General features: G+C 43.3%; 1 pseudogene; it reads right to left on the bottom strand.

The window, feature by feature from the left end:
* LOC116911552 overlaps nt 1-9,476 on the bottom strand; it is a 30,188-nt pseudogene extending 20,712 nt beyond the window's left edge.
* Nucleotides 9,477-18,840: the final 9,364 nt, after the last annotated feature.

The raw sequence follows: 18,840 nt of genomic DNA, 5'->3' as shown, positions 1-18,840 counted from the left end.
CATCTGTACAGAGTGAGTCTGAGGCTCAGTGGATACCTAGTATTAGTGCCTGCTCCAGAATGTGGCCTTTGAACTTCATATCCAAGAACATTTAAGAATGTGTATGCATATGTTTGGAACACCTTCTTTCATGGTCACTTAGAACTTAGTCAAATTTCCTTCCTAGTAAAGGGTTAGACTGTGGTGCATCCACACAAGACTGTACTATTCAGCAAGGACAAGAAGCTGAGTAGGGGTATTTGCAGCAGCTCCAACAGCTGACTAGGGAGTTAAGTTGAACAGAACCCAATCCTAGCCCCTAAATCTTTATTCTAATCATATGTAACTATTGACTAGAGAATTACTCTCACGTGGACACCCAAACCACACAACAATAGGGTGTGGCACTATTAGGAGTTATGGCCTTGTTGAAGGAAGTGTGTCACTGTGGATGCAAGCTTTGAGGTCTCATATGCTCAAGCTAGGGTTAGTGTGGCCATTTCCTTCTGCAGATGTAGAGCTCTCAGCTCCCAGAACCATGTCTGCTTGCATGAGATCATGCTTCCTGCCATGGTGAAAATCAACTGAACCTCTGAAACTGTAAGCCAGCCCCAACTAAACATTTTCCTTTATAACAGTTGTCGTAGTCACAGTGTCTCTCTTCTCAGCAATAAAAATCCAAACAAAGCAGGGTACTTGTATTCCTGTCCCAAGTATAAAGCGTTTCTATGTAATCACAAAGACCCAAGTTAAATACTCAGAAAGCGTGCAAAACTGGTGCATGTTTGTAATCCAAGTGTGTACATACCTAGATTCCTCCTCACACAAAGGCTAAATGAATGAGCCCTACTCTGTAACCGTCCAGCTCCTCTTGTGTCCAGGAACACGCCAGGATTCTTCAAGGAGAACACGATGTGACAGTTGTGGAGACTCAGTTCTCAAGAGTGTGAGACAGTGTCAAGATGGTATTTTTTCTGATTTGCACTTCCTGAGTAAGTTATGGCTAAGCAACTCAGAAAGAAACTTAATAGGAATCCGAGTCTAGAGTCTTGAAGAAGAGACTTTCTTGGGCATGGCACCTGGGCAAGTTGCTTTCTGTGATCATGACTTTTTCAAACATTTGGGAGAGTTCTTGGAAGAACTTTGAAGTACAGAATGGAGGCAAAAGCTCATAGTTAATTCCAGGGCATCCCCATTATCCACTTTCTCCTCTCTTTCTGAGCTGTCTTTCCAGGGAACCAACTCATGTGAGATGTTTTGCAAATTCTCCCTGATTGATAGCTTGAAACTGGACACGGTCTTCTCAGTGTCTCTATAAGACCAGTTCAGCATGCAGTACATTGCTTTACTATTTGAAATTTCGGTAAATATAACTTCAGAAATTCTTGAAAAAGATGTTTTCATAAATAAGTGAAGAATATCAGCAGGAATATCAAGTACCCTGTTTTGTTTGGATTTTATTGCTGGGAAGAGAGACACTGTGACTACAACTGTTATAAAGGAAAATATTTAGTTGGGGCTGGCTTACAGTTTCAGAGGTTCAGTTGATTTTCACCATGGCAGGAAGCATGATCTCATGCAAGCAGACATGGTTCTGGGAGCTGAGAGCTCTACATCTGCAGAAGGAAATGGCCACACTAACCCTAGCTTGAGCATATGAGACCTCAAAGCTTGCCTCCACAGTGACACACTTCCTCCCAGAAGGCCATAACTCCTAATAGTGCCACACCCTATTGTTGTGTGGTTTGGGTGTCCACATGAGAGTAATTCTCTAGCCAATAGTTACATATGATTAGAATAAAGATTTAGGGGCTGGGGAGATGACCAGTGCTTGCTATGTGTGGTGGTTTGAATGAGAATGGCCCTGATAGAGTCATATATTTGAATGCTTGATCCTAGTTGGTAAAACCCTGTAGGAAGGATTAGAAAGTATAGCCTTATTAAAGGAAGCACGTCACTGGGGGTGGTCTTTGAGGTTTCAAAAGCCCATATCATTCCAAGTTAGTTCTCTCACTTTGTCTCATGCTTGTCGGTTGGATGTAAGCTCTTGGCTACTGCTCCAGCATCATGCCTGCCTACCTGCTGCCATGCTCCATGCTGTGATGGTCATAGACATATCCTCTGAAACTTTAAGCCTCTGACAAACTCTTTCCTTGACGAGATGCCTTAGTCATGATATCTTATCACATTAATAAAAAAAATGAACTAAGACATAAGCTGGTACCAGGGGGTGGGCTATTACTGTGATAGACCTGATTATGCTTGTTTTTGGAGGAATGTGGAAAACTTTGGGATTTTGGATTAAGAAGTGAATTGAATGCTGTAAGTCAGTCATAACAGGCCATCCTAACAGGAGCTTAGAACACTGTAGTATTAAGAATAATGTGAACTGTAGAGTCCCAGCTTAAGAGATCCGAGAAGGCAACATTGGCAAATGGGCTAAAGACAATTCTTGGATATTTTGGATAAGAATGACAAGTTTTTTTCTTTTCTTTTCTTTTCTTTTTTCTTTTTCTTTTTTCTTTTCCTTTTGTCTTTTTCCTAGAATCTGGCTGAAGCTTGAACAGTTTTGGGCAAATTTGTTGTCAGATGAGATTTCAAGACAGTCCAATATTGACTTTGTCTTGTAGTTATTAGTCATCATTCTCATGCAGGGGTACAATGAAAAAGAACAAGTTGGACAAAAAAATACAAGATGTTCAGTTTGGGGAGAAAAAAACAGCACCAGGAAATTTAATGTTGGAGTCAAGGCTTGTACTGAAAGAGAAAAGGGAAGGCCTGATATGAAATGGAATATAGGGAACAGTGCTATCAGGGCAAGACCCCACCCAGTCAGTTTGGGAACCAGAGGAAGAAAAAGACCAATGGAGCTCTGTCTAAAGAGCAACAAAGGAACACTTATGCAAATGTATTGGAAGGAGGGAACAGGTTTCATGTCAAGCAGGTGACCAAACCTAACAGCATAGAACACATGATTTGATTACTATGGACATAGAGTTATAATGGACATAGGCGTAAAGAGGTTGTAGATCCTTCCTCCGTGAGTAAGAAATGCCACTGAGGCCAGGCATATTGCAGGGAGGTCCATGCATGGAGGTGCTGAGAGGCCATTGTATGAAACAGTGAAAGTGAAGTCTGGATTATGTTGGGGATCACAGAATATCAGAGCAGCCAGAAATGCGGGATGCCTGCCAGGGAGAGCTGCAAAGAATGAAACCAGACCAACAGAGAGAACGTTTTGTAGTTAGTACAGCTGGGAGGGTGGAACCATCTAAGTTTTTGACTCTGGACACAGAGCTATAGGATTTGGAGTTTGCCCTGCCAGGTTTTTCCTCACCATGCCTCTATTTCTCCTTTTTGGAAGGGTAATGCATATTCTATACCATTATATGTTGGAAGTATTGGTATTACAAAAGGGTTATAGTTAAGAGATTGATTTGAATCTCAAAAGAGACTGGATTTTTGAGCAGTTGAAATTATGCACAACTATGGAAACTTTTGAAGCTGGACTGAATGCATTTTGCATCATGGCATGGCTACAAGTATATGGGCTCCAGGGAGTAGAATTTGATGGTTTGAATAAGAGTGGCCCTCTGGTTCATATGTTTGAATTCTTGGCCCCAGTTGGTGGAAGTGTTTGGTAAGGGTTAGGAAGTGTGGGCTGTTTGGAGGAGGTGTGTCACTGGGAGTGGGCTTTGTAGTTTCAACAGGCCACGCCATTCCTAGTTAGCTTTCTTTGTCTCATGCCTGTGGCTCAGATGTAAACTCTCATCTGCTCTTCCAGTACAATACCTTCATGACAGCTGCCACTCTTATCATGATGGGCCAGAAATAGCCTTTTGAAATTTTGGGCCTCTAATAAACTCTTTTTTTCCTAAGTTGTCTTGGTCATGGTGTCTTATTACAGCAATAAGAAAGTAACTATGGTACTGTGCAAGCACGAAGACCTGAGTTTTGATTCCCCAGACCGATATTAATGCTGAGCATGGCAATGTCTGCAGAGATACCCCAGAGCTTGTTGAATGTCTAGTCTAGCCAATTAGGGCACCAGATTCAGTGACAAACCCTGTATCAAAAAGTAGTGTAGAGAAAGGAAAGGAAGATGTCTCTGGCCTCCACATGCAATTATATGGGCACATGAACCCATTCACACACATTTATACATGTGTACACAATAACAAAAAAAAATAACAACAAGTAGACTACTGAGAGGACTTGTTCCTTATTCCCTCTCATGTATTTGGATGAAGTGATATGCCTCTTCTCCATAACCCGTATTTCTCCTGATATTGCTCTGAGACTACTGGAACTTTTTAATTTAATGATCACTAGGCTGGTATTGGGGAACCATATTTATGTAAAGTTATATGGAAATTAGACTTGTTTCGTATTTATGTAAATGAAGACTTTGATAGACAACTCCTGCTATTATTTGGATGAAGTATTAGTTACTTTTATAATTACAGTGACAAGATGTCTGAAAAAGTGACTTAAGGAAAGAAGGGTGTATTTTGGCTCACCATTTGAAAGTGCAGTCCAACAGGATGGGCAGTCAAGGCCACAGGATTATGAAGCAGATGGTGATATTGAATCCACAGTGAGGTATCACAGAGCAATGAATTCTGGTACTCAGCTTGCTTTCTTCACTTGATTCTGTTCAGGAGTCCAGCCCATGGAATGAATGATACTGCACATATTAAGAGTCTTTCTACCTCAGCCTAATCTAATCTAGAATCTCCCTAACAGACATGCTCAGGTTTGTTTCCTAGATGATTTTAGACCCCCTCAGATTGACAAGATCAACTACCATATCTCTCTATCCACTTCTATAAAGATCTGCATCCCTACATATTCTGAAACAGAAACAGGTACCATATATTGAAATCCTTGAAACCATGAGTGAAACTAAATCCTCCCTTCTTTAAGTCAGGTGGGAACATCTAGGCCATTGAGGTAGGCAATTGCTGACTTACTATTTAGACAGTATTGGGGTACGTTTATATGCATATGTTCCTGTTTTCCTCCTTTCTGCTAAACCAGAGGCCAGGATCTATGTCACAGGTCTTGACCTGTCAGAATCTTTGATCTTCTCAGAGTGTTGGGGTGAAACTTGGATGTAGTAAGTGCTGACTTGAATAATTAATGAATTGGTATCCACATTTCCATGAGTGACCTAGTTGTGGCTTTAACAAATAACTCACACCATGAATAAGCCTAACTAAAGAAATCCTTCTTCTTGAAGAGGGAATGACCACTATGCACCAGGAGCACTAGCTAGATAAATACGAGCCATCTTCATTAAATTTAGAGCTGTTGGGGAGACAGAACCACTGCACGGCTTTCAACTTCACAGATCCCTATTATGAGCTCTCTGGTTATACCAAACGTGTATAATGCCAAAACACTACTTCTGTAGGGACAGTATGACAGGCATGGAGACGTATTCCCTGAAATCCAGGAGACAAAAGGAGCTTCAATCAAATTATCTATCAAGTGTAAAAATCATGCACAGTAAGGCATTATCAAGGACTTTTGAAACAGACCATATAATGAGCCATGGCGGTAACTGAATGGTAATTTTAAGAGCGAGGGGGTGTGAAGTGAGGGGGTGGGAGAGAATGAATAAGGTGGCACACAAAGCAAAGAGAAAATGGAAAATGGGGCCATCAAAGAGAAGAAGGGGTGTTGGGAATGGCCCGCTACTCTGAGGGAAAGGGAAGGCAACTCTAATGAGCGTCTCTGCCTTCAGACTTGAATATAATATTCCGTTCTTAGGAAACCAGGTTCTTCGTCTGTCAGTGGCAGTCTGAGTTGTTTTTGCACAGCAAACTCATACCATGAAATAAAAATTACATTTCCTTCCCTCCTTAGGAGTGGTATGAGTCTAGTCTTTTTAAAATTGGCTCCTGATAACAGTTTTCTTTTTTTCTAGAAAAGGTCTTGTATATAGCTTGGCCATCCTGGAACTTACTATACAGACCAGGCTGACTTCAAACTCAGTGATCTGCTTCCTGAGTACTGGGATTAAGGGCGTGAGCCACTAGCCCAGACTTATAGCAGCTTTCTTATCCCTAGAGAGATTCATTTTTTTGGGGTGTGTGTGTGTGTGTGTGTGTGTGTGTGTGTGTCTGTGTGTGTGTGTGTGTGAGATGGATCTTATGTGAGAGGTATATGTGTATGTGCATGCATGTGTGTGTGATACACACATGTATGTATATCCAGCTGTGTACATGTATGTGCTTCTCTGTGTGGATATTTGTGTATGTGTGTTAGTTGTGCATGTGGGTATTTTTGTGTGTTTTATGCACATGTGCACTCATTGCAGTGTACAGAATTCATGATTGCTTTCAGCCTCTCAAACCAGTATGTGTGTGAGGATTTAATTGACAACTTTTCTTCCCTTTTGATGATTTGCAGAATGATACCACTTATTGTATCAGTCATGTCCTAGATTGTAAATTTGATTTATTTGGTGAGAGGGTTAGAGGCAAGAAAAGAGAAGAAATAGGAGCAAATGTGAAGATATACCTGTTAGTTACTTTTCTAGTACGGCGTCAAAATACTTGACAAGAGCACGCTGAGGAAGGAAGCAATACAGGAAGGAAGGGCCTTAGTTTTTTCTTCACAGTTTGAGGGCACAGTCTGTGATGGTTGGAAAGTCCTGTTGGCAGGATTGTGAGGAGACCTCTATTATGCACAGCCAGGGAGCAGAGAGAGATGCATGCTGGTACTCAGCCTGCTATCTCTTTTTAGCTCAGCCTAGTCGCCCAGTTCATGGAATGGTGCTGCCTCCATTTGGGGTGAGTCTTTCCATTTCAGTGAGCCTAGTCTGGATGCTCTCCACAGCCATACCCAGAGGTTTGTCTTGTCCACAAGGTACTTCTAGACCTTTCAAGCACACATTCAACTTTAACCATCACATTATCAATCAGAAATTTTTTTACTTTGCATAGTTATATAAAGCCATTTTCATGCAAGGATAGAATAGGTTTTTAGTATAGTCTTCCTTACTCTGCTCCCTCTCCCCTTTCTTTATTTAAAAATAATTTTATTTTTCTTGGATATTTTATATATTTACATTTCAAATGTTATCCCCCTTTCCCCTCTCCCATACTCCCCCCCCGCTTCTATGAGGATGCTCCCATTCCTACCCACCTACTCCAACCTCAGTGCCCAGGCATTACCCTACATTGGGGAATCGAGCCTTCACGGGGCCAAGGGCTTTTCCTCCCATTGATGCTGGACAATGCCATCCTCTGCCACATATGTGGCTGGAGTTATGGGTTCCTCCTCGTGTACACATTCGTTGGTGCTATAAGTTAGGTTTCTATTGTCTGTTTTCATGACTGTTCTATGGCTTAGATGTGCTTGTCTCCCAGTAGTTCACATGTTGGAAGTTTGGTCCCCAGTTGTGGAACTAAGACATACTGTAACCTTTGTGATGGGAAGCACAGTGGAAATTGACTAGATCAGGGGTAGGATAAGTTGGGGTGGGGTACTGATCTCAGTGCAAAATAACCACTGGCCTGCTGAAGCAACTTAGTTTTCTTAGGAATGGGTTGCTATAAATGACTCTTAAATCTCCCTTTCCTTGTATTTTTATGTGCTTCCTTCCTGTCATGTGTTATCCAGTCATGTTGGGACCTTCCATGTGGTTACGTAGCTAGGAAACCTTTATCAGAGACCAAAACAATAGGGATACCCACTCTTGCATTTTTAGCCTCCAAACACATGAGCAAAATAAATTATTTTCTTTATGAAGCTCAACCTCAGGCTTGTTTTTCCTAGCAACAGAAAAAAAAACCCACTAAGATTATTTGGTAATGATAAAAATCACATTCTGGCCTTTAGAAGATGGCCCAATCAGTAAAATGATTTCCTAACAAACAAAAGAATGTGTGTTCTCACCCTGAGCCCATGGAAAATAAACAGGTGTGCTGACGAGTCTCTCTTGTCAATTTTACACAACCTAGAGTCACTTGAAAAGCAGGAACTTCAGTTGAAAGGTTGCTTCGGTGACACTGACCTGTAGGTTTCTCATGGGTGCATTGTCTCGAGTAATGATTGATGTGGAAGGTCCCATCCCACTGTGGCTGGCACCATTCCTCAGGCAGGCAGACCTGGGTTGTATAAAAATCTAGCTGAGTGTGAGCCCGAGTGAGCAAGCCAGGAAGCAGGCTTCCTCCGTGGTTTCTGCTTCTGTTCCAGCTTGGGTTGCTGCTCTGAATTCCACCCATGACAGATTACTGAACATGTAAGCTGAAACAAACCCTTTCCTCCTCTGTTGTCTTTGCTCAAAGTGTTTTAGCAGAGCATCAGGAAACAGACCAGAACAATGGGCATGGTGGGTCCTGCTTGTGATTCTAGTGTTGATAAGGCAGAGATAGGCAGATCTCTAGGGCTCGCTGGGCAGCCAGCCTAGCCTACTTGGCAGTCTGCAGACCAGTTAGAAACGCTGCCTTACAAAACAAGATAGGGGGCTGGAGAAACGGCTTAGAGACTCAGAGCACTGTCTGCTCTTCCAGAGGACCCTGGTTAGATGCCAGCACCCAGATGACAGGTCACAGCCATCTGTAACTCTACTCTCAGGGGTTTCAACCCCCTCTTCTGACTTTAATGGGCTGTGAATGCATGTGGCCCATAGACATATGCAATCAAAAACACACATGAACATAAATATTAAAATAAAAACAAAGGAAATAAAACAAGGAGGAGCTTGTGTCGGCTGCCATATTGTAGTGGCACCATGACTGTAGCTTCCCTGTCGTTTCTAGGAGACAGAGAGAACTAGTCTTCCCCGGGGATGAGTCAAGTGGTCAGCTCTGAAATCAAAGACATATAAGCAACACTAATAGGCCCATCAGGTTGTATTCATATAGGATTATGTGTGTGTATATGTATATATATTTTCAGCAACATATATGTATATATAGCAATAATAATAAAAGAAAAATATACCACAGTTTTGAGAAAGACTCAGGGGGGCGGGAGGGGCTGAAGGGAGAGGACATGGGAGAAATTGGAGGGCAGAATTTGGGGGAGGGAAACAATATAATTATATTTGAATGAAAACAGCCACAACATGAAACTCCAAGGCAAATAGAACTGGAAGAATGATCTTTGAAGTTGCCCTTTGGCCTCATCATGCCGATACACTCAGGAACAGGCACTGCCCCCTGTGGTGCACCAACACATACATGGCACATACCCACACATTGTGTATCTAGAATTATTTGACCGGATCCATGAACATTGTTAAGCGTCTCCTCCTAAATGTTTCTTCAAATTCTTCTGTCCCTTCTCTGCTTCTGACTTGCAGTTCTTCACACCGCTCTGTTCCGCAAAGACCTGCATGGCTTAGAGCAGTTAGCTATGATGAGACCAGCTTGCAGACCCATAGTGTGAGGCAGCGTGCAGATGTCCTTTAATACCTTGCAGAAGACTTGCATCCACGCATAGAAGAGTGTGCTCTCCTCGCACTCCGTGGCAGCTCCCATTTCTCACTACTGAACTCTGATTTTCTGAGGACACGCTCTTGGATCTTGCAGATGCCAAGCAGTTGTAAACTTCAACTCTGCAGCTATGAAATGACGGCTCCTTGGCTCTCTTTCATAGCAAAGAATTGCTTTTCGCCCCTCAGAGTAATCCCTAGCTGCCTGAGCATTGAGTGTCAAGTGTACAGTTGGTATGTCATTTATCACTCGGATGGAGAGGAAGTGAGGCTGGAAACCGGAAGCCTCACTGCCTCAGGTCAGAGCTTGAATATTGAGTGACTAAAAAAATTGTTTTTAGATTTAGTTTTTTTTTTTTTTTTTTCGGAGCTGAGGACCGAACCCAGGGACTTGCGCTTGCTAGGCAAGCGCTCTACCGCTGAGCTAAATCCCCAACCGATTTAGTTTTTAATAACAGATTTTATTTTTTTTTGTGCAAGCATTATGTATGTGTGTGCACATGTATGTGTGTGTGTGTGTGTGTGTGTGTGTGTGTGTGTGTATACGAAGGTCAGAGGTCAACAGTGGACATTTTCTTAAATCCCTTCCTATACTTGCATTTTGAGGTAGGGTCTCTCACTGAACACGTAACTCCTCAACTTGGTAAGACTAATTAGCTAGGAAGTCCTGTGGCTCCTATCTCCACCTCAGTGCTCCACCTCAGATACCCATCACCATGTTTGTGTGCTGGGAATCTGAATTTAGGTCCTCAAATGCTTGCATAGCAAACTCATTACTAGCTGGGCTACCCCGTCAAGCAATGATTGATGAAGCTTTTTTAGTTTCAGTGTTGTGGTACTAAACTAACATGAACGGGCGATAGAGTATCTTCGGTGGCTGGCTCAGCAAGCTAGCACAGAGAGTTCCTAGGTGCCAATCTGGATAGCTATAGCTTGCAGTTGAGTGACAAGTTGGGACAATAAGTAAGGCATAGAGAGAGTCAGGAGCCCAGGGTACATGACTGTAACAATCATCTAAACAAATTGCAGATATTAGGTGAGCATATTGATCACACCAATTGAATCAGATTAATGTAGACAAAGTTTGAGTTCTGACTATGCACTCCTTAAAGACGGTAGGTACTACCCAAAGCACAGCCAGAGCTATGGTGATGGCCATGTGTGTGCTATGCCAACCTCCTTCACACACTGTTCAGTTGTCAGTCTCAGCTGAACAAGCCTTTTCTCTCTAGACACCAAGCAAACTGTCACATCCCTCTCGGAGAGATTTACTCATTGGTGGAGGCATAATTTCACTTATCCAGCAAGACAAGTGCCAACACTGACAAGAAGATCGTACCTTTTACTTTCAAAATGGATTTAGAGGCAGCAATTTTAGCTAAAATGGCTTTTTCTTCCACTTTCCTCAGTTTTATCAGCAATGATTATTCACTTTGATACCACAGTGGGCCTATGCTGTATCAGCCCACATCCAAAGTGACTGTGAATGATTGGATTGCCTTATGCTTCAAAGAGAAGCTTGAACTACTCAGGTCTTAGAGTTGACTGAAGGATTCTTGAGCAAGGATTATCTGTCTTGACAAAGATAAATCTGTATGGGGTGGGATAGGGTGGGGCAAGGCTCTCTGTAGCAAGAGCCCTATTCTGGAGTTGCCTCTCTGGATATGGTCACTGTGGTGACTCTTCATTGTCAACTTGATTTGGCCCAGAATCAACTAAGAGGTTTGCTTTCAGATGAGTCTGTGTGACTACTTCCAGGAAGGGTTAGCTGAGGAAGGGTTTCCCTGCCTTAAATGGGTGGCACTGTCCCATGGGCTAGGTCTTACAGTAAATAAAAAGGAAAAGATGAATTGAACCTTAGCATTCATCTGTCTCTGCTTTCTACTTATGGATGTAATATGACCAGATACCTCGAGCTCCTGCGGCCTTGACTTCCGGACGCACTATACTTTCAAACTGTTAATTAAAGCCTTTTCTTTCTAAACATTCTCTAGCCAGGCCTTTTTCAACAAGAAGAGTACCTAATGCACTCATCACATTGAATAAATATTCTGAAGGAGAAGAGCTGAGCCATGACCAGGTATATGTGGAAGCGGCGATGGAGAAGGAGTCAGTAAGGCAGAGAAGAGCCAATACTGAGGTTGGTCACATATCTGTGTCTTCAACTGGAGGAGGGTCTCTGTTACAGTTTCATCCTGCTGCATCACCATTAAAAGCAACTCAGAGGAGGAATAAAGTATTTATTCCACCTTACAAGGCACAGCAGTTCTTCACTGAGAGATGTCAAGGCAAGAACTTCAAGGAGAAACCATGGAGGGATACTGGTTCCTGGCATGCTCAGACTCCTGCTTAGCCAGCTCTCTTATACAGCTCAAGAACACCTGCCTAAGGAATGATGCTACCCACAGTGGACGGTGTCTTCTATCAGCTAACAGTCAAGATGATCCCCCACAGACTTCCCACAGGCCACTCTGATCTCATCAAGACTTTAGACTAAAGCTAACCAACAGTACCTCTGTGATTCCTAGGGGCCACCTGGGAGTCTCACTGGCTGCCTTTAAATCCCAACACTTTTAACTGGCTCTGTGACCTTTGGTGAGTTTCTTATTCTCTCAGAATATCATGTATAAAATGAGGATAATGATTCCTATTCACTGGGGGCTTTGATGATGACACACGTAAATCATTTCCCTTACTTTGTGTCATTCAGTAAGTGCTCAATAAATGTTACACTAGCTTTTTATTTCTTCATCAATCATATCAGCCTTTCTCATCACAGTATGAACTTTCCTGGAATGAGAGTTCTAATGTATTCATCACTTTCCTTTTGCATTTCCCCCACCTCTCTGCAACTTTAGAGAGGTGTTGCAGCAGATGCTTTTCTGGGTTTCCTCACATCTGGGCTGTTCCTTTCCCATGCTCTTTGCTGCACTTTCCTCTTCTACCCACCTTCAAAACATCAGCAGGATCCCTGGGATTCTACTTTTTATGTCTGATTTATTTTCTTTATGTATGTTTTAAAATGTAGATATGCTCTATCTGCATGTATACCTACATGTCAGAAGAGGGCATCAGGTCCCCTTATAGATCTTCATGAAGCACTGTATGGCTGCTGGGACTTGAGCTCAGGACCTCTGGAAGAGCATACCTTGTTCTAAACTGTTGATTTATCTCACCACCCCTCTCTCTGATTATTTTATTTTTAATATGAATGTGTGTTTATGTGTATATACACAGATATGTATATGTGTGCATGTGTCTGTGTGCATGTACATGCATGCATGCGTGTGTGTATGTGTGTATGTGCAAAAACACAGTCATATCCCTTCAAGCTTCATAGCTGATCAGTTAACAAGTCCTTTAGGCTCAGTCTGTAAAGTGTCTCAGAGTCAGGTACCTCACTTCTCTGCTGCTGCTGCCATGGGCCCCCTGGTGATGCTGGTCTTTCCTGTGGTCTTCTAATCATTCTCTCCAAGCCTACCTTGATCTCTTTTCAGATACAGGCTGATAAATCTCTTAAGATCAGAGCTGGATCACACCCCTTCCTTGATTGTACTCCATCTTGATTATCTTCGCACATGGCATAAACCCAGAGTCCCCAGAGAGTTCCCTCAACCCCAAGATCTGCTATCTCCGTTCCTAAGCAACCTTGTTCTCTGTCTTCACTTCTCTCCCTATTCTCTCGTCCAGTTAGCTTTCTTCAACTTCACTCACTGCCTGTCCCAGATTCTCTTCATGGTTGTTCTTGCTGTAAGGAAGCTCCTCCTTTCCCTCCACATTTGTAATTGTTCCTCAGACGGTGGGTTGACTGTCATCTGATGTTACTCTGCGCCTGGTATGTTCTGTGTGGCGTCTCAGTTATTCCCTTCCTAGCACATGTCACAAGGACGGTTTGCAATTATCCTGCTTGTGTGTTCTCCAACCGAAGTCTACAACTCTCAATGCCTAGCACGATGTTGGCACAAAACAGGACTCCATGAACACACGCTAAGTGAATGTGTCCAACAAGGTGCTCTGTAGCTGTGTTTTGAATGAGGGAGAGAGGGTAGCTATGTGTAGAAGCGTGAGATTGTTTTTAGAGGTTGTTGTATTTTAGAGACATTGGTACCGATATGTAAAGCATTCAATCCAATAGAGGTATATGTGCAGGGGGCAGTTTGGGATTTGGGGGGCAGAAGGCTATAGTGTCAGCCATGCCTCTGCCTCTTATTATCCGAGCATTGCCGACATGCTGATTAAATGAACGTTAGCTCTTGTGAGGGTTAATTTTGGTTGTCAACTTGATGGAATTAGAATTGGCCTGGAAGCCAATCTACATTTGTGAGGGATCTAGATTAGACTCAATGGGAAGTCACAGCTAAAGGGGGCAGAGCGGCATCAGTCATGGGGCTGGGGTCCTGGAATGAATAAAAAGGAGAAAGTGAGCTGAGCACCAGCATCCACCTCTCTCTGCTTCCTCACTGCGGATGCTGTGTGACCAGCTGCCAGGGCCATGCCTTCCTCATCAAGATCCACTGGGCCCAAAACTGTGGTCCTAAATCATCTCTCCCCTTCTTAAGTAATTTCCTTTCAAGTATTTTGTCACAGCAACAAGACAACTAACGAATACAGCTCTGAGGTCCTCTTTTGTGAGACGAGGATTAAATGTCTTTACTTCAGAGAGTGTGGTAGGGATTAAATGACATGATAATGTAAATCTTCTGTCATAGATTTGGTACATGTTAGACCCCCAGCATGTGGCCAGCTATTTATTTATATATTTATATGATACTTATTTATTTTATGTTTTCTACAATTCCTGAAATTCCAGGCACCAATAAGCTAGCAGGAAAATTAGTTTGGGAATGAGACAGGCTGTGTAGGTGCAGGCTCAACCTCTACACCACATCTCAGCATTCAAACCCCAGTCATATCCTATGGGAAGCCTCAGCCCGGAGCAGGAAGCACATTTGTCCTGTAATAAGATTGATTGCCAACCACTGTGGGGCACAGCACCCAGGTAGCTGCCACTGCTCGTCCTTGAAGTTTCAAATTATCTCAGTATATCATTACATATTCGGGAGTAGCTATTGTCTTTTGTTTGTTTCTCCTTTGCTTTTTCTCCAGTGAATCTCATCCCTATTTCATGGGGCCTCCAACAGGTCCTGAGAGTCCCCCAGCACTCTGCACTGCTTTCTGAGTGACTTTTATGGCTTCTCTTTGCAAAGCTCTCCTGGTTGTGTGGGAACCTGGCTTCTCTTCTGCTCTCTTCCCTTCAGCGAGTGAGTGGCCCGAGCTCTTTTGGATCCTCACTATTCCTTTGCCCTTGGCACCTCGTTCTTGTCTTTTCATTTTAAACTCCTCCACCTCCCCTTCCTCCTCCTCCTCTTCCTCTTCCTCTTCTTCCAACTCCTCCTCACAATCATTATTTGAACAAAGTGTTTCAAGTATACTAAAGTGGCCTTGAACTCACTATGTATTCAAGGATGACCTTGGCCTTAAACGATCCTTCTGTCCCCATCTCCTGACAGCTGCTCCTTCACACCCTGTTTATTTAGTGCTGGGGATCTAACCTGAGGCTTTTCGTCTGTGCCTGCCAGGCAAACATTATACCTGCTTTCTTTGCTCCTCCCATTTCCTTCCTTCTATAGATCTTTCTTTCTCTTCTTGCCTATCTGTTTAATGTCCATCCCCTCATCTGCTGCTCATTGTCTCTTTGTGACTTGTGTAAGTGATGGAACGCCAAGGTATCCAGTGTCATATCCCTAGGTTAACCACAGATGTGGAAGACAGTTTAGGACCTCCCTGGCCCTCCCTTTTCTGCCTCAGAGCACAGGCAGGTCCACAGAAGAGTTGCTTTGGCTGAATGCAGCCCCATCCAGTGGAGAAACTGACCAGGGCATATCCAGCTATTAGACTAGGGATGACTGTCAGGTAGCAGGTCAAGGAGATTTGGTGGTTATGGACATGTGCTGGAGGTCAAGACAGAGGATCCAAGAGAGTCAGCACAAGGGAAGGTTGGGATGGAGATCACATCACTAGGTTTGTGGGTTTTGGCATAGTGTTAGTTAGCATTTATGTACCTGTGCTTCTAGGAGCAGCCTCTCGATGTGGCTTCTTTGGGAAGTCAGGTACCACAACCCAGAGATGGTACTGTTATCCTGGAGTTCTTCAAAGACTTTCTTCTTTTAATATGTGTTTCATTGTCACAGAGAATGTCAGTATTAGATTCATAAAACTGTTATTTCCCTGTCATTTGTCAAGCCACTTTGGAAGTCATTTGCTTTGGGGAGAGGATTAATCTTCTAGAATATCGTCATTGCATGCTATTTCTGAAAGCAGTGGAAATGGTTTGGTAAACAAGAGTTTAGCATTTATGTATCGCTTAGATTTTCTAGGAGCTCAGCATTAGTTAATTCTTAGGATGTTTGGAGATAACTGTCATTCTCAGTTTTGATTTGTATGCCTCAGTTCATAAGTTCTCTCTCTCTCTCTCTCTCTCTCTCTCTCTCTCTCTCTCTCTCTCCCCTCTCTCTTGTTTTCTTTCCAAGAGCTATTTTACCTTCCATAACTAACGCTTCTATTTTGTTAACTGTACTCTCTTTAGAGTGGGAAAATCCAAAGATTGTGTGTGTGTCTGTGTGTCCGTCTATCTGTATGCATGCATATATGTGTGTATATACGTGTAGAGACCAGAGGTCAACATCAGATGTGTTCCTAGTTGTTAGACCCCTTAATTTTTGAGGCAGGGTTTCTCATTGAACCCAGAGTTTTGTGACTCAGCTAGTCTGGTAGCCAGTATTTTCCAGAAATCCCTTTCCCTCTCCTCCTTCCCCAGCCCTGGGGGTGGTGGAGATGGTTACCATTGTGTCTATTTAAAAGTTTTTTAACTTTATGGGTATTTTGCCTGCAGGTATGTTTGGGTACCACATGTGTGCTTAGTGCCCATGAAAGCCAGAAGAGGGTGTCAAATTGCTTGGATCTGGGGTACAGATGGTTGTGATCTGCCATAGAGGTGTTAGGAATCCAACCCAGGTCCCCTGGAAGAGCAACCATTGCTCTTAGCCAGTGAAGCATCTCTGGACCTCATCAGGCCTTTTTTTCTTTTAGGAGGATGCTGGGGATCTGACATGAACTCCTCATACTTGCTTGACCAGCATTTTACCAAGGAAGTCTTTCATCATACTTAATACATAAAGCCTTTTGTTTGATCTACAGCAACTACGTGCACAGTTAAGAGCTTCATGTGGCCACTAATGTGTCCATGTTGCTTGAGCATGCTCCTTAAAATCACATGTTAACAGGAAAAGAACATAAACCTGGATGTTGCTTGATAAAAGATGGAGTTATCCTGGGTTCTAGCTGTTCACTTAGAAGAATATCCCGCAGACCTCACTCAGACATCATTTGCAAACCTCCTGCTATCTCAGCTCCTTGAGCAAAGAAAATGTGATCATTAGCTCAGGAGTGGATGCCAGCATGTTTCTTTGGAAATATCAGGCTATAATGGGAGGTATCCCAAAGAGGAAGACATCCTGGTGTGGAAGTGCTGCTGGTGACAGCAGTGGGGGGCCTCATAGTCTGTGAGAAATCTGTATAGAAGGAGGGTAGGAAGAAGCTGAAAGCTGTTAGACACAGCTGCATACCGCCCCAGATGAGGAGGCATAATAGAGAAAACCAACCATCAATGTTAGATTAACCCAGATGTGGAACTGAGCATCTCCGGGCCACGGCTGCAGCTGGCATGGACTCCAGGCACATGGATCAGAGCACAGGTGTCCTCCTGTGCTGTGAGGAGGCAGCTGCTACTCTATCCTAACACCTTGAGGCAAAGAAAACATCACCCTCTGTCCAGATGCTCTTTGTGGACAGCGAGAGGGTGTATTAGTTACCTTTCTAGGACTGTGACAAGATTCCCAGACAAAAGCAATGTAAGGAAGGGAGGGTTTATTTTGGTCCACAATTTGAGGAGATAGTCCGTCAACGTGGTGGGGAAGGCATGGCCACAGGAGGCAACTGGCAACATTGTGTCTGTCTGTAGTCAGGAAGGAGAGACAAATGTTACCTCTTGCTTCCCCTTCTCCTTGTTATTCAGCTGATACATATGTAAGCCCAACCACAGTGGCTTTCTCTGAGAAGGGAGATGAATTGTTTTCAATGCACCTACAACTCAATGCAGCCTTGTGGCATCAGAAAAGCCCAACCTTAACACTCCCTACGTCTGTCCACCATCCTGTGCCTGTCAGCCATACTCTACCCCTATTGTCTCAACTCGTGGTAGTCTAGCTTCTGCAGCTCTTATTTCTTGCTGATTATCCCAGGATTCCTCCTTTCTCCAGCCCAGCCTAGGCCCCTTTTCTGGCAGGGCTTGCTTCTCATAAGCTCATGAATGCTCTCCCCTGCTTCCTGGGTGTTCTTGGCCAAGCCTGGTACCTCTGGGGCTGACCTTCCCCAACCTTCTCCTGGTCCTCTTGGCCACACATATGCCCATGTCGTCAGCTTGCTGCTGTGGTTTCTGAACCATCTGCAGAGAGGCCTTGCCATCTGTCTGGCTTCCAGACATCCTGACACGTTTCTTCCATCTCCCAACCCATCTCCACCACCTCTGTGCCTTTGGCTACCCACATGGCGGACCTGTCACTTTTTCTGGAAGAGGTCCAGGGCCGTGGGGTTGAGTGGCAGTGAGTTCGCCTTCCATGTGGGAGAACTGGTGCAGAGCCAGGCAGTTTTGCCTGTGACCTTGCCCTGCCATTCTTTATTAAGCATGACTTGTGCCTGGTTGGATGGCTTTGTATTTCCTCGGGGAGCTGAGCTTAACATGCATATGGACATGGCTTTGGTGATGGGTAGAAGGAAAGGATTTAGAGAAAAGAAAGCCCCACCCGTCAAGAAAGATTTAATTGCCACATTTGAACTTGTTACCCTAACTTTCTCTTTCACCTTTCCAGTTAGGATTTCTAATATTGCCTGGGCCACCCTACAGTAGTGTAACTCTGATAGAATCACATGCCTTTTCAGGCACCACAGATACAAGCTTTAACAGTGTTGCTGTTACTTGTGATCCGACAAGCTTGGGCAAGAGACTCTCACTCTTTTTGATCTTTATTTTATTTTTTTTTTTTACAGCTTGTTAAAAGGTGTCAGAAATATTGTAGTAATAATTACTTATTGTGTTCGATCATTGTTCGGTACCCACCAGGAACCAATTCCAGGACCCCCCTTGGATTCCAAAAATCCAGAGATATAGTCTCTTTCTATGTATAGTGCTTTAAGTCATTTCCATATTACATAGAATGCCTAATGTGATGTAAGTGCTATATGAACATTTGTTCCACTCTACTTTTAGTGGCTATTGACAAGTGAAAAAAAACCCTATATTTGCTTAATTCACATAGTAATTTTTTTCTGAGTTATTTTTCCTTCCCTTCCCT

The sequence above is a fragment of the Rattus rattus genome, chromosome 10, assembly GCF_011064425.1.
Source record: "Rattus rattus isolate New Zealand chromosome 10, Rrattus_CSIRO_v1, whole genome shotgun sequence".
Classification (NCBI taxonomy): Eukaryota; Metazoa; Chordata; class Mammalia; order Rodentia; family Muridae; genus Rattus; species Rattus rattus.
This window is presented reverse-complemented; position numbering and strand designations above follow the sequence as displayed.